Source organism: Helicoverpa zea, chromosome 25 (genome assembly GCF_022581195.2).
Source record: "Helicoverpa zea isolate HzStark_Cry1AcR chromosome 25, ilHelZeax1.1, whole genome shotgun sequence".
NCBI classification, from domain to species: domain Eukaryota; kingdom Metazoa; phylum Arthropoda; class Insecta; order Lepidoptera; family Noctuidae; genus Helicoverpa; species Helicoverpa zea.
The window spans coordinates 6,294,068-6,307,123 of record NC_061476.1 but is presented as its reverse complement, the minus strand read 5'-3'; the positions used below and the strand labels follow the sequence as shown (position 1 = coordinate 6,307,123).

Below are 13,056 nucleotides of genomic sequence, written 5' to 3'. Positions count from 1 at the left end.
AGACACAAACTACAGGAACCCTAGAATCAAGATGAACTATATCACATAGTCATCTTTATTAATGAAGGACAATATTAACGAGCTCGTTTCAAGTGACAGGTCAACGGTTTAGGCCATGAGCTGAACCCAGAAACGCACAACCATTATGACTTTATCGATGGTGAAGACACCATGAGAAAATCTGCCTAAGAATTCAGGGGCTGGCGATTAGGCAGGCAACTAATTTTTGTAAAGGGTCACTGAAACTTAAGGACCAAAGAAGATAATTGCTTTTATGATAATTCTGATCAGGCACAGAATTTGAGCATCAAATATTCTATCAATAAAATAGTAAACAAGACTGAAGAAATACGTCACAATACAAGCTATAAAGCAGGCCAATGATTAAGTGCACGTCCATAAATTGAAAACGTCAGCAACCTAAAGTACCTCCAAATGCTCATTGAAGCGACACAATCAGGGTGTCCTAACCACAGTGGCACGCCACTAAGTATTACGTACACCGAACGCCACATTGTTCAATCTAGACCTAAGAATATTCAGAGCAGACCGCTTCCAAATAAATACCCTATATAATGTACATACATACGTGGGTGCTGCTTAACGACCGTTCCGAATATTCCATTTATTATCTCTTGTTTTGCTTAATAGAGATATCAATTTCAGACGACTTGCATGGCCCTAAGGTCAAAAATCTATGTCTAACAAGAAATCAATTGATATTATTAGCGGCCATAAGTGACGAATGACAATAAAAATATTGCAAATTAATTCTACTAATGAAAAGGGACATCAGGATGCCTTGAGTCCTGACCATCATGCAGAATTATCATGCTCGGAAATGATTTGCGATCCCCCATCTAGTTTCATGAAAACTCTCATTTCTTAAAAAGTTACATTGTTCTATCTAGACCTAAATATATTCAGAGCAGGCAGTTTCCCGGTGAGCACTGATACCATGTTCGGCGGCCTTAATTTGCGGTCAGGTTTCGCAAAGCCGAAACACTGTTTACTTGCGTGAGATTTTGGTGAGACGTTACCGTAATAAACAAGCTTAGCTTTAAAGCGTTTCCTTTCACTTGGAAAATATAGAACCCTGGAATAAAATAATTTAGCTTTGTTTATGAACTTCTTGTAACTGTTACAGCATTTTTATCGTCCCAATGCTGGGCACAGGCCTCCTCTCACACGGAGAAGGATTGAGCATTAATTATGAACTTCTTGATATTGTAAAAATACCTCATAGCTTTAATTTCGATTTTTTTTTTTCAAATATTGTATCAGAAAGTAAAGTACCACAAGGAATGCGCAAAGAATTCGAATTTAAAGTGCTGCGGGCCATGATGGTTGGAATGCGGTTTTCCGAGAGAATTTCGCCTCATGCAATTTCCGTATCTAGATACGATACGCCGTTTAGCCAAGCGGTTGATCATAGAATAGCTATCTTCCGCCGTAAGTGTTTTACTTGTATTTGCAAGGCTGCTATAAGAAATACGTGTAAAAACACATGTTCAATAGTCATTCAAACTAATAAAATTATATAACATCGAAACAAATAAGTCATTAAAATGAAAAATTACTACCCAAATCTTATTGTTTTCCACAACTACAATTACATGGTAATTTACCAATTTGTGACTGAATGGGTCGCCCAACTAAACAAACGTTAACAATTGAATGACCCGTGATGCAACACTCATTATCATTACCGCTGCAGTATTGCTATTGTCAACGACCACCATTATTATGGAATCTCTCATGATTGTAATAGTAGGAATAAATTGGTGAAATGCAGGGGATCTTGTTAGACTGGTCGGTTCAAGCACCTGCTCCAGTTCTAGTTGAGCTGTGATACCTCCCACGTTTTGTACTACTTTAAGAACATCGTCCATGGATCCCAGAGTCCAATTTATGTTGGCCGATGTGCACAGTTTATCGTCGCACTTGGCCTGCTTCGCAGAAACAGAAAACAGAGGTTACATTATCAAGATTGTGCCGATTCTATTCCATTGTTTTCTTGATGATGGATTCACACAAGTTCTTGCTGTTTATTTTTGATGAGAAAACTTTTCGGAAATTACTTTTCATGTTTAGATTTTATCGTAGTAAAATATTGTTTTGATAACTTATCACATCACATTCACATTGTACTCACTAATGTGTTATGATTCAACAACATCGAGGATGTTGTGTTGTTTTCAATTTTGCAGTTCAATTTGACCTACATCCTCAATATTTTCTCAATGAAAAACAATTTCGATAAACGCATTACTTTCATTCAACTAGCATTCTCCATTTTTATTTCAGTTCAGTGACTCGTTTATCGTTTAATTTCCACATGAACGGTTTATTTGTCGTGTCGACCTATGAATATGGCACAGTTAAAAAACGAGAGGGATTTTTGCAAAAATGAGGCCAAAAGATTGGAGACCAGAAGCCTAGCCTACATGCTAAATAGGCCTTATTCTGATGAACCTAGAGAATCAGACTGATATTCTCTTAGAAATAAATTATGTAGCTAGACTGCACTGTGAAACACGCTACACAAGGCTTTTGGATTGATAAATAAATCAACACGTTTGATGCACGGATTGGTGCCTAATGGCAGTTTGATATTATATCGAAATCCCTGTTCTACATACATAATACACAAACAGAATACAAAATCAGAGCTCTAAAAAGCTGGCAGTACAAAGTGGGCAAAAATTAAAAAAAAAAGCTCAAAATTTGTTGCTAATTTGTTGCTAATAAGTTGCCAAATAATCGATTTTTTTGCTTTTGCCGATTTCGAGAAATCGTCAACAATGCTAGCTTCACCATAAGCTGGCATGGATTATAAGATAAAAGTAAAGGTAAAATAAACAAAATCACTACAAATTTGTTGCTAATTTGTTGCTGTATAACCAAAATAAATTTGAGGTGCAAAAATATTTTTTTTTTTTCAAATAGGAAATTTTTATTTGCTTTGCGCGCTTGAATGTCAATTGTTTCATGAAAAAAATATGAAATAAAGGACAATGCCAGGGTGTGGGCTCAAAGTTTGCCCAGCAGTGGGAGTAGTTTCAGCTGGTTCCATAGTGCACTCTGAACACGAAATCCAAATATTTTTGAAATCGGTCCCAGAGGTCCCGAGAAAAACCGGTTCAAATGGTCTCCATAGATAGTCACTTAACAAAGCCTGAGCCATTTGCCCAGTAGTGAAAGTGGTGGAAATTCGTTCTTTACTGCACTGTTAACACGAAATCCAAATATTTTTGAAATCGGTCCCAGAGGTCCCGAGAAAAACCGGTTCAAATGTTAAACTTGATCAGTCACTTTATAAAGTCCAAGCCATTTGCCCAGTAGTGGGAATGGTTAGAATAGGTTCTTTACTTCACTCTTAAGACGGAATCCAAATATTTTTGAAATCGGTCCCAGAGGTCCCGAGAAAAACCGGTTCAAATTCAAATGTTAAACTTGAACAGTCACTTTATAAAGCCCAAGCCATTTGCCCAGTAGTGGGAATGGTTAGAATAGGTTCTTTACTTCACTCTTAAGACGGAATCCAAATATTTTTGAAATCGGTCCCAGAGGTCCCGAGAAAACCCGGTTCTAATGTCCAACTTGAACAGTCAGTTTATGAAGCCCAAGCCATTTGCCCAGTAGTGGAAATTGTTAAAATAGGTTCCATAGTGCACTCTGAACACGAAATCCAAATATTTTTGAAGTCGGTCCCAGAGGTCCCGAGAAAAACCGGTTCAAATATTCTCCATAGATAGTCACTTAACAAAGCCTGAGCCATTTGCCCAGTAGTGAAAGTGGGTCGAAATAGGTTCTTTGCTGCACTGTTAACACGAAATCCAAATATTTTGGAAATCGGTCCCAGAGGTCCCGAGAAAAACCGGTTCAAATGTTAAACTTGAACAGTCACTTTATAAAGCCCAAGCCATTTGCCCAGTAGTGGGAATGGTTAGAATAGGTTCTTTACTTCACTGTTGTCACGAAATCCAAATATTTTGGAAATCGGTCCCAGAGGTCCCGAGAAAAACCGGTTCAAATGTTAAACTTGATCAGTCACTTTATAAAGCCCAAGCCATTTGCCCAGTAGTGGGAATGGTTAGAATAGGTTCTTTACTTCACTCTTAAGACGGAATCCAAATATTTTTGAAATCGGTCCCAGAGGTCCCGAGAAAACCCGGTTCTAATGTCCAACTTGAACAGTCAGTTTATGAAGCCCAAGCCATTTGCCCAGTAGTGGGAATGATTAAAATAGGTTTTTTACTTCACTCTTAAGACGGAATCCAAATATTTTTGAAATCGGTCCCAGAGGTCCCGAGAAAAACCAGTTCTAATGTTAGCCAGCCATTGTTAGCAAGCCATTTTAAGCAGCCACAAACCTAACAACCTCTTTTCTTGATAGATAGAGATATATATATCAGATAGATAGTGGTTTCACTGTTAACAGGATAAAAAAAAAAAAAAAAAAACAGAAATAGACGTTTAAAGGTAATTGTTGTTTCTCTTGCTTTTCAGTCTCTATCTACCACAATCAGTCCTAAGTTCGAGTAGCGTCATGCAATTAATATCCTTAATGGCAATGGAAAAATCTTATCAAGACGAATAAAATAAGCTCAAACACGAGGTAGTAAATAGATACCGTTGAGGAGTTCCCTCGTCTCACTGTCGTCTCCATCGTCAGGTCAGGTCTTAACCTCCACAGTTTTGTGGTGTCGGAGACATATACCCGATTGACAAGTTTTTATTCGATATGTGCTTACAATTTCCGAGAGTTCCATAATGTTTTAAGGTTTCTATCACCAGACCCTGGACCCTGGAACTATTTGGAAAGTAAATCCTTTTAAACAATAAAATGATTGTTTAAATCGGTTGGTAAACGACGGAGTTATGCACGTACTTACGTAAAAAGAATACAAACGAACTGAGAAACTCCTCCATTTTTTGAAGTCGGTAAAAAAAAATCTCGTTCAATACCTCGTATTTGTCGATTAATATTATAATGCATTTCAATTAAGGTAATAAAAGTGGAATAGTTAAGAGTTCGTAAGCATATTTTTCGTAGTATTGAATAAGAGTCAAACCAGTTTTTCTCAGCACTCCTGGGATAGATTTCGAAATATTTCGGTCTGGGACCTATTATAAGCCTATGGAACATAATACACTATGCAGTTACTGTGGGCAACTCTTGAGCCCAACTTCCATACAAAGAATAGCATTGTCCTTTGTTGCTCGTCACAGAACTGTTCCTTGTCACTTAGAGAACCAGCAACTAAATAGACACCCGACGATCGGGTGTCTTGAACTTCGGTGACTAACAAACCGGCCATGCTGGCTTGAATGTCGATTTTTCCGGTGAAAAACGTGGAAATGAATTTGTTGCTCGTCACAGAGGTGATTAATGTCTCTCAGAGAACCAGCAATTAAATAGACACCCGACGATCGGGTGTCCTGAACTTCGGTGACTAACAAACCGGCCATGCTGGCTTGAATGTCGATTTATCCGGTGAAAAACGTTGAAATGAATTTGTTGCTCGTCACAGAGGTGATTAATGTCTCTCAGAGAACCAGCAACTAAATAGACACCCGACGATCGGGTGTCTTGAACTTCGGTGACTAACAAACCGGCCATGCTGGCTTGAATGTCGATTTTTCCGGTGAAAAACGTGGAAATGAATTTGTTGCTCGTCACAGAGGTGATTAATGTCTCTCAGAGAACCAGCAACTAAATAGACACCCGACGATCGGGTGTCTTGAACTTCGGTGACTAACAAACCGGCCATGCTGGCTTGAATGTCGATTTTTCCGGTGAAAAACGTGGAAATTTGTTGCTCTCCGTAGAACTGTTAGGCATCGATCGGAGAACCAGCAACTAAATAAACATCCAATCACCAAGTCTCCTTTAAGCTGATGATTATCAAACAGGCTATGTTTCCTTGAATGTTTGTTTCTGCTAGGGAAAAATTATTACATACATTAGTTGCCTATGTTCAAAATCTTAGTCAGTATGATAACTCTCAATTCCTAGCTATGGATTAGACTGGTAAATTTATATAAATTAAAAAACAATTGCCAATTTTTGTTTGCCGTTTCTCTGAGAGACATTAATCACCTCTGTGACGAGCAACAAATTCATTTTTTTCACCGGAAAAATCGACATTCAAGCCAGCATGGCCGGTTTGTTAGTCACCGAAGTTCAAGACACCCGATCGTCGGGTGTCTATTTAGTTGCTGGTTCTCTGAGAGACATTAATCACCTCTGTGACGAGCAACAAATTCATTTCAACGTTTTTAACCGGAAAAATCGACATTCAAGCTAGCATGGCCGGTTTGTTAGTCACCGAAGTTCAAGACACCCGATCGTCGGGTGTCTATTTAGTTGCTGGTTCTCTAAGTGACAGGGAACAGTTCTGTGACGAGCAAACAAATTTATTTCATATTTTTTTCATGAAACAATTGACATTCAAGCGCGCAAAGCAAATAAAAATATTCTATTTGAAAAAAAAAATATTTTTGCACCTCAAATTTATTTTGGTTATACAGCAACAAATTAGCAACAAATTTGTAGTGATTTTGTTTATTTTACCTTTACTTTTATCTTATAATCCATGCCAGCTTATGGTGAAGCTAGCATTGTTGACGATTTCTCGAAATCGGCAAAAGCAAAAAAATCGATTATTTGGCAACTAATTAGCAACAAATTAGCAACAAATTTTGAGCTTTTTTTTTTAATTTTTGCCCACTTTGTACTGCCAGCTTTTTAGAGCTCAAAATCAGCTCATAAGTTGGTGTTTACAGATCTATCTGTGAGTGAGAGCAGATCATAAGTAACTACATGTATAACCAGGTGGTGGTATGAATTTAAATCCAGAATAAGAATATAGCATAAATAAAATCTGGCTTATAAGCACAAGCGTCAAGGTAATTTAAAGTGAAATCATTCTATTTCATTGAGGTCTTTACAAGCATTTATATACGTCTAAAATATAGTTTAAGTTTGATTCTAGTTGCCACTCCAAAAGTTTACTTCCTATGGTTCAACGAACGGGCAAGAAACTCAATGGTTACTTCTTTTTTCATTCATTCAAAAGCAATACCATATAAGAGCCTTATATTTTAACCACTAATTATCGCCTTTAATGAAGTCACCTTGCCTAAATAGAAGACCACGTAACAAATGAACAAACAAACTTTATAAAAACTGTCTCTCCATGTAAGGCACGGTGTGTGACGAAAGCAGTACCATGACCCGTTCTGAATGACAATGACCGAGATTTCAATCCTTTTCTCCTTTGAGATCATCGTTTCGAAACGGTGCACGTTTGAGAGTGATAAAGTGCATTTTTAATTTGGGAAGAGCGGATCGAAATTGAAAGGCTATTGCGTAGCTCTTGGCACTGCAGATTGATTGAATTATGTCCAGGACACGTGTTGCTAAGTTTTAAGTGTGCGAAGGTAGATCATGACATGTATCCAGTCTATATGTTCATTTATACACTCTGATGAACACAAGAATTGAGAATCTTATCTTTGTTTGTATAGTTGCCAGTTAGTTGCATTACTTCCGTAGATTTCTTAAGGTCGTCCATCTAGTCTGTTTTTTTAACTGAGGTGGTTTCCTCAGGAGTATCAATAGCGCAATAAAACCTGCAATAACCTCGTAGATCTTAGATATGGTTTTGTTTTATTTCAAGAATTCGCGATTCGTCATACTGTTGTTTTCAAACGACGTCCGCTCTGATTCAGTTCAAATGATCAATCTTGCGAACAAAAAGTGGAACACCTTTTCAAACTTCAAAAACCGATTTTATTTCACGTCGATTTCTGGATACAGCTAGCAATTTCTTTCATAGAAGCAAAAATATCGAAACCGTAAACGTTTTATCGAAACGTTAGCACACAGCACAAAATCCCTTGCACGTTTCGTCACCTAAACGCCGGCGCCATAAAACTGCTATGTCACCATTCTCCGGCCCGTGCGTCAGTTTCCTTGCTGCAAAGTACTCAAGATACCCATGTTTTATAGTGTCGTTACGTCACTGCCTTCAGACGCTCCAGATGTGTCGATAGCATTGTTTGGGTGCGTATTTATGACGTGGTCGCCGCATGTGTGATCATGCCCAGAAGAATCGTAAAGATCGCAGGGAATAACTGAACGGGTTGGGGCGTTGCCCCACACATGTTAAGGAAAGTTATACGAATTGTGATCTTTTGATGTAGTTTGATAGTACTTTTTGTTCGTTTGGTTTGAACAGATTTTGATGTTCAATGAGGAATCAGAAGTGGTGCTGTATAATAGTGAACGAATACTAAATCAATGTCGATTTCTGTTGTGCCAAGACGTTGCAACTAGGATTAACGACAGCCAGATAGATGGTTATTGCCGCTCGATTCGTATCCAAAAATGGATCGTTACTTTAAAGTAATAGCTTCCACAGCAATTTTAGGAGCTACAGGGTCCGTTTGAGCGAGTAGGTTTTGTTTGCCCGGAATTGTGTCAATAAGGAAAATAATGGTAAAACGATACCAGGTATCGTACTTCCTTATTAATAATCCCACTCAATGTGATCGACGATCTAGTGAACAGTGGAGTGAACAGTGGAAGGCCACTCCATCCATTAACCGTCACAGTTGACACTTGCCTCTCTACATATTTCTCAAGGGAGACGGAGCTCGGTTACAAAGGCGACATTAACTTAGGTACCTACAATGGAAAACAAATAATATCGTGTTCTGAGCAATATGGCCGTTTCTGTTTTGTAGCTACCTTACATCTGACTACTATGGAAACGACAACTATCTATCAGCATCCATATAACTTCGACATACGTAGAATGTAGGGACAAATTTCGCAGTTCAGGTTTTCTACGACGCAAAAATATACATAAGTGGAGTTTTTAACACGTAGTAGGCTTTCGATCCACGACGCAACACCCTTTCAGTCAGAGGTAGGTACAATTTCCAACTACGTACGTAGACCACCAGTCAGACTTAGTTCCACAACTAGACGCAGGACCATCAGTGTTCATTTTCATGGTATTGAGCGACTAAACTCACACTACATTGCCAGGTTAGGTATCTTCTCAACTTTCTGAAAAATTGCAATAACGTTTATGTTTGCTACTTATAAGTCCAGTAGGTACCGAGGTACGTATTCTCTGAACGAACTGATAGGTAGGTAAGTGACGGGTACTCAATGACAATCATAATAATTAGCGGTATGCGGTAGCAGAATCTACCCACAGCATGATCCTGTTTAATTAACCTTGTAAGTAATTAACGCATAGGTACTTGAAAGGACACGATTTAAAAGTTCCTAAGTACCAACTTTGATATAATCGCGACTAATACTTGTTTGATCTAATTTCAAAGCATTTTTTATCCATTTGAGTCATAGGAAATCTAGATATTTACACTTCAAGTTATGCACTGTTTACAGGTAAGTAGGTACATTTTGTTACACTTTTTGAAATGAGTCATTTTTACCTAAACGTTTGTTTGCGTTAATCGGATACTGGCGAATGACGTAAGTGAGGTGTTAATTTTAAGTTAAAGTAAACTATTTTTATAATCTATTTGTATGGACATGCAGGTTTCGTGTGTCAATACTGTCATCTTATATTTGCGTGGCTATGGCGCAGTCTGAGAGTAACATTAATTAGAATAACCAACATTAAAATTGTTGTCCTGTTGGTCCTACAGTTTATTCTAACTGAAATAAGTACAATGAAAAATATATTTTTTAAAAACTTTTATATTTTATCAAAAACTAACCATATTAAAAATATATAATTTACTTAACCCGCAGCTGGTAGTCTCATAATTATCAAGAAGAAACTCTTGTATCACTAATCATTAGTTGGTATATAGATACCTAAAGAAAGACAACAGAAATTCTATGGTTTTCCGACTCTGATAGACTTGCAGTCAAAGTACTTCCTGGACATCTGTACATCTTTACCAAGTAAAACTAAATATCTTGTTATTTAGGTAACATTTAAAAGGTTATCACAATTCAAACTCTAATGGACACACTCAGGGACATTAAATGGTTGCTTAAGCCGTTCCTTAGTGCAGAATTTCTATGAGAATCTATCACTATATCATTAACCATCTTACCACAAAAACTTTTAAACGTCAGTTTATGCCTTGTCTAAAAAAATGTCAAATTATGACGTTGACATATGGTTCATTTTGCAGCCAAAATTTTATTAGACAAGTATAAAACAGGGTTTAAAGTTTTTGTAGTAAGGCCCTAAATGTCTCTGAGTGCAGGGGTTATAAAAAGTACTAAATATTCTACTACCTTCTGCCCATACATGGTAACAAGTTGATGTGCTTGGAAAAAAATATGACCTTTCTTGACAAATGGCATAGGATACAATTTAATATTTCAGATCTTAGTAAGGAAATGAAAACATGTCACATTATTGTCACACGGGTTGTGGATCTACATTATCTGTTGAGACCTAAATTGTACCATCGCCTATAATTGTACCATACCTAAATTGATTGATGGATTTTCTAAACCCAAATGATTTTTTTTCAAGTCAAACCGGTAGTTTCTCTGATTAGAGCAGCAAAATAAACAAAATCTTCAGCTTTTTATTATTAGTATAGATGGTATTGGTTTCCATTAATCAATGTAAGTCCCTACTTACACGTTCAATTACTTACTGTTTTGAATCATGTTCTTGATCTAATTATAGTCCGTTAGAGAAACACCCCATAATGAATGAGGGTGTTAAGAAAAACATACCACATGCTGGAGTGACAGGTTTACAAAGTATGTACTTAATATTAAAGATTAATATCATGTTTAGCTTCATTATTTTTTGAGTAAGTAATTAAATTATAACTGCACATTACAAAATTGTGTTGAAATTTGAAATAAATTGACTAAATACCTACCTAGTTACTTTAAATTTTTATTTAAACATACAAATAAGTGTGTATGTAAGTTAATCCTTGTTTAATAATGAAGTATGTAACTAGAGAAAAAAACGTACCTTACTATAGGCAAAGTAGGTAGGTATCTACATAACAATATCTCCGTTTATAAAAACAAAAGTTTTATGGTATTATGTTAGTTCCAAATTCTATTTTTATAAAAACCTATATGCCTATTTGTCGTTATATCCTATTATTACGTTGTTTGTACCAAATAACATCAAATATTTGCAAGAATGTACTTAACGTCGATCGAATTAGATTAGGTACTAGAAACTTTCTCATTTAAATTGTCGGTAACCATCAGTAGCTGCTTATTAAATAATATGGATACATACATAAAAATGCAAAATAATTATATTCACGTCCAGTAAGCATCTAATTGGGCGGAACGTAAATAAATTTACAACTACTCAAACAACCTACAAAGCTTTCTTACATTTTAAAAGAACGTTTCAAAACTTTGGAATAAACAGTGTAAACTCGTTTAGCAACCATCTAATGTTAATACAAGCGTGCGACATTAAGTTTTTATAACAAAAACGAACCAAAACGAAGAATAAAAGGGGGTAAATATCGATCATTCACTTACCACAACAAGATAAGCCGGCGAACTTGAAGTAATCGCACCAGTCTACTGCTTTGCGACACGATTTCACACAGAAACGTCCACTAAAAAACACAAATAAACACTACACTCTGTTTTTCAGCTCTCAAATTTATTATTCCGAGAAACTTTCAGTCACCAAATCATATAAAAAACACTTTCACAGCATTTTCACGACGAACACGATTGGACAACTGACACATCCACCTTTCGTAGAAACGCGGCAACAGACTGCCAGACGGATTCGCTTGGGCCATAGACACGAGCTTTGTCTGTTATTGACTCCATTACTTTTACTACTAACCGGCCAAATTGAAAATGCCATTGCGTTCGCTACGTTCCTTACACGTTCCTGTCATGTAAATTATCCGTATTATATTAGCGCCATCTATCAGCTTATGAAGAAAGTGGCTAAAAACGATTCGTGATGTAACTGCCATCTAGTGACCATAATTAAAACTGTTTGCACTGCCATCTATTTTCGAGCTATAGAACTCGTTACTATAGTGTCTGCTTCACCATTGTGACGTTGCATTAATACACCGATAGATGGCATTACATATTTTTTAATAAAATTGTTCTTATTATATTATTATTCGCGAACAAAATAGTAATAAGCGATAAAAGATTCTTTGAACGGAGTTTTGTAATTTCTCTAATCCTATTTTTACTTGTTGCATTTCCTTTTGTTTGTTTAACAACTGATATATTTTGTCTGTTTTTTTTTTCAATATTTGCGAGCTGTTTTATAACTGCATCATGTGTCTAGCACTACAATTAAATTATCTACCAACTCTTGTACCTACCACATTTTATGCAAATCAATGAAATTATTTTAAAAATTAATCAATAGTGAAGGAAAATTCATGGTGAGTACTTTGTACAGTCTTTTAATTTGTCTTACATTTTTTGTTTTGTACCAAAACGACATTGGTTTGATATTCTAACCTGACCTAACATACACCAAACAAATAATTCACAATTCGATAAAACGGATCGCTCCCATTTTCCCATAGAAATAAGAAGGGCATAGACATATTTTTTTGTTGTGTTGCTTTTTTAAAAGCCATAAACTTTCTGGGAAGAGGTGAGTGGTAAAAAAATCTGGGAGTTGGTTTGGAGCTCGAAATGAACGGTTTTGGTACACTTCCGCCCGATGACCGCTGGCGACGAGGGCATTAAGGTGCGAGTAAGAAAAACTGTGGAGATGAATGAATGTTGAAATTTGCATTTTCTTTGTTTCTTTAGTTTATATTTTTTATCATAGTAATGACGAAGAAATGCGCGGATTAGGTATCTATAGACGCTTTAAACGCTTAAGCTACTTTAATGACGATATCACTGCTGTCTTAATTTCGGACTAGGTAGAAACTAATTTTACTTTAATGTAGGTAACAGTATTAGTACCTAAGTTAGCGTATCTCTAATTCCTACGTTACTCCATAGATATGGGTAAGAAGTCAAAATTACCACAAACACCAACTTGCAACTAGCATAGACTCACC

At 36.6% G+C, this 13,056-nt stretch overlaps 1 protein-coding gene across 1 annotated transcript in view; it reads right to left on the bottom strand.

The window, feature by feature from the left end:
- LOC124642579 (IQ motif and SEC7 domain-containing protein 2) overlaps positions 1-11,781 on the bottom strand; it is a 185,567-nt gene extending 173,786 nt beyond the window's left edge. The window contains exon 1 of the mRNA XM_047181024.1: positions 11,537-11,781. The gene's annotated coding sequence lies outside the window, so the exon portion shown is untranslated. The remainder of the gene's footprint in view (positions 1-11,536) is intronic.
- Between the last annotated feature and the right edge of the window lie 1,275 nt (positions 11,782-13,056).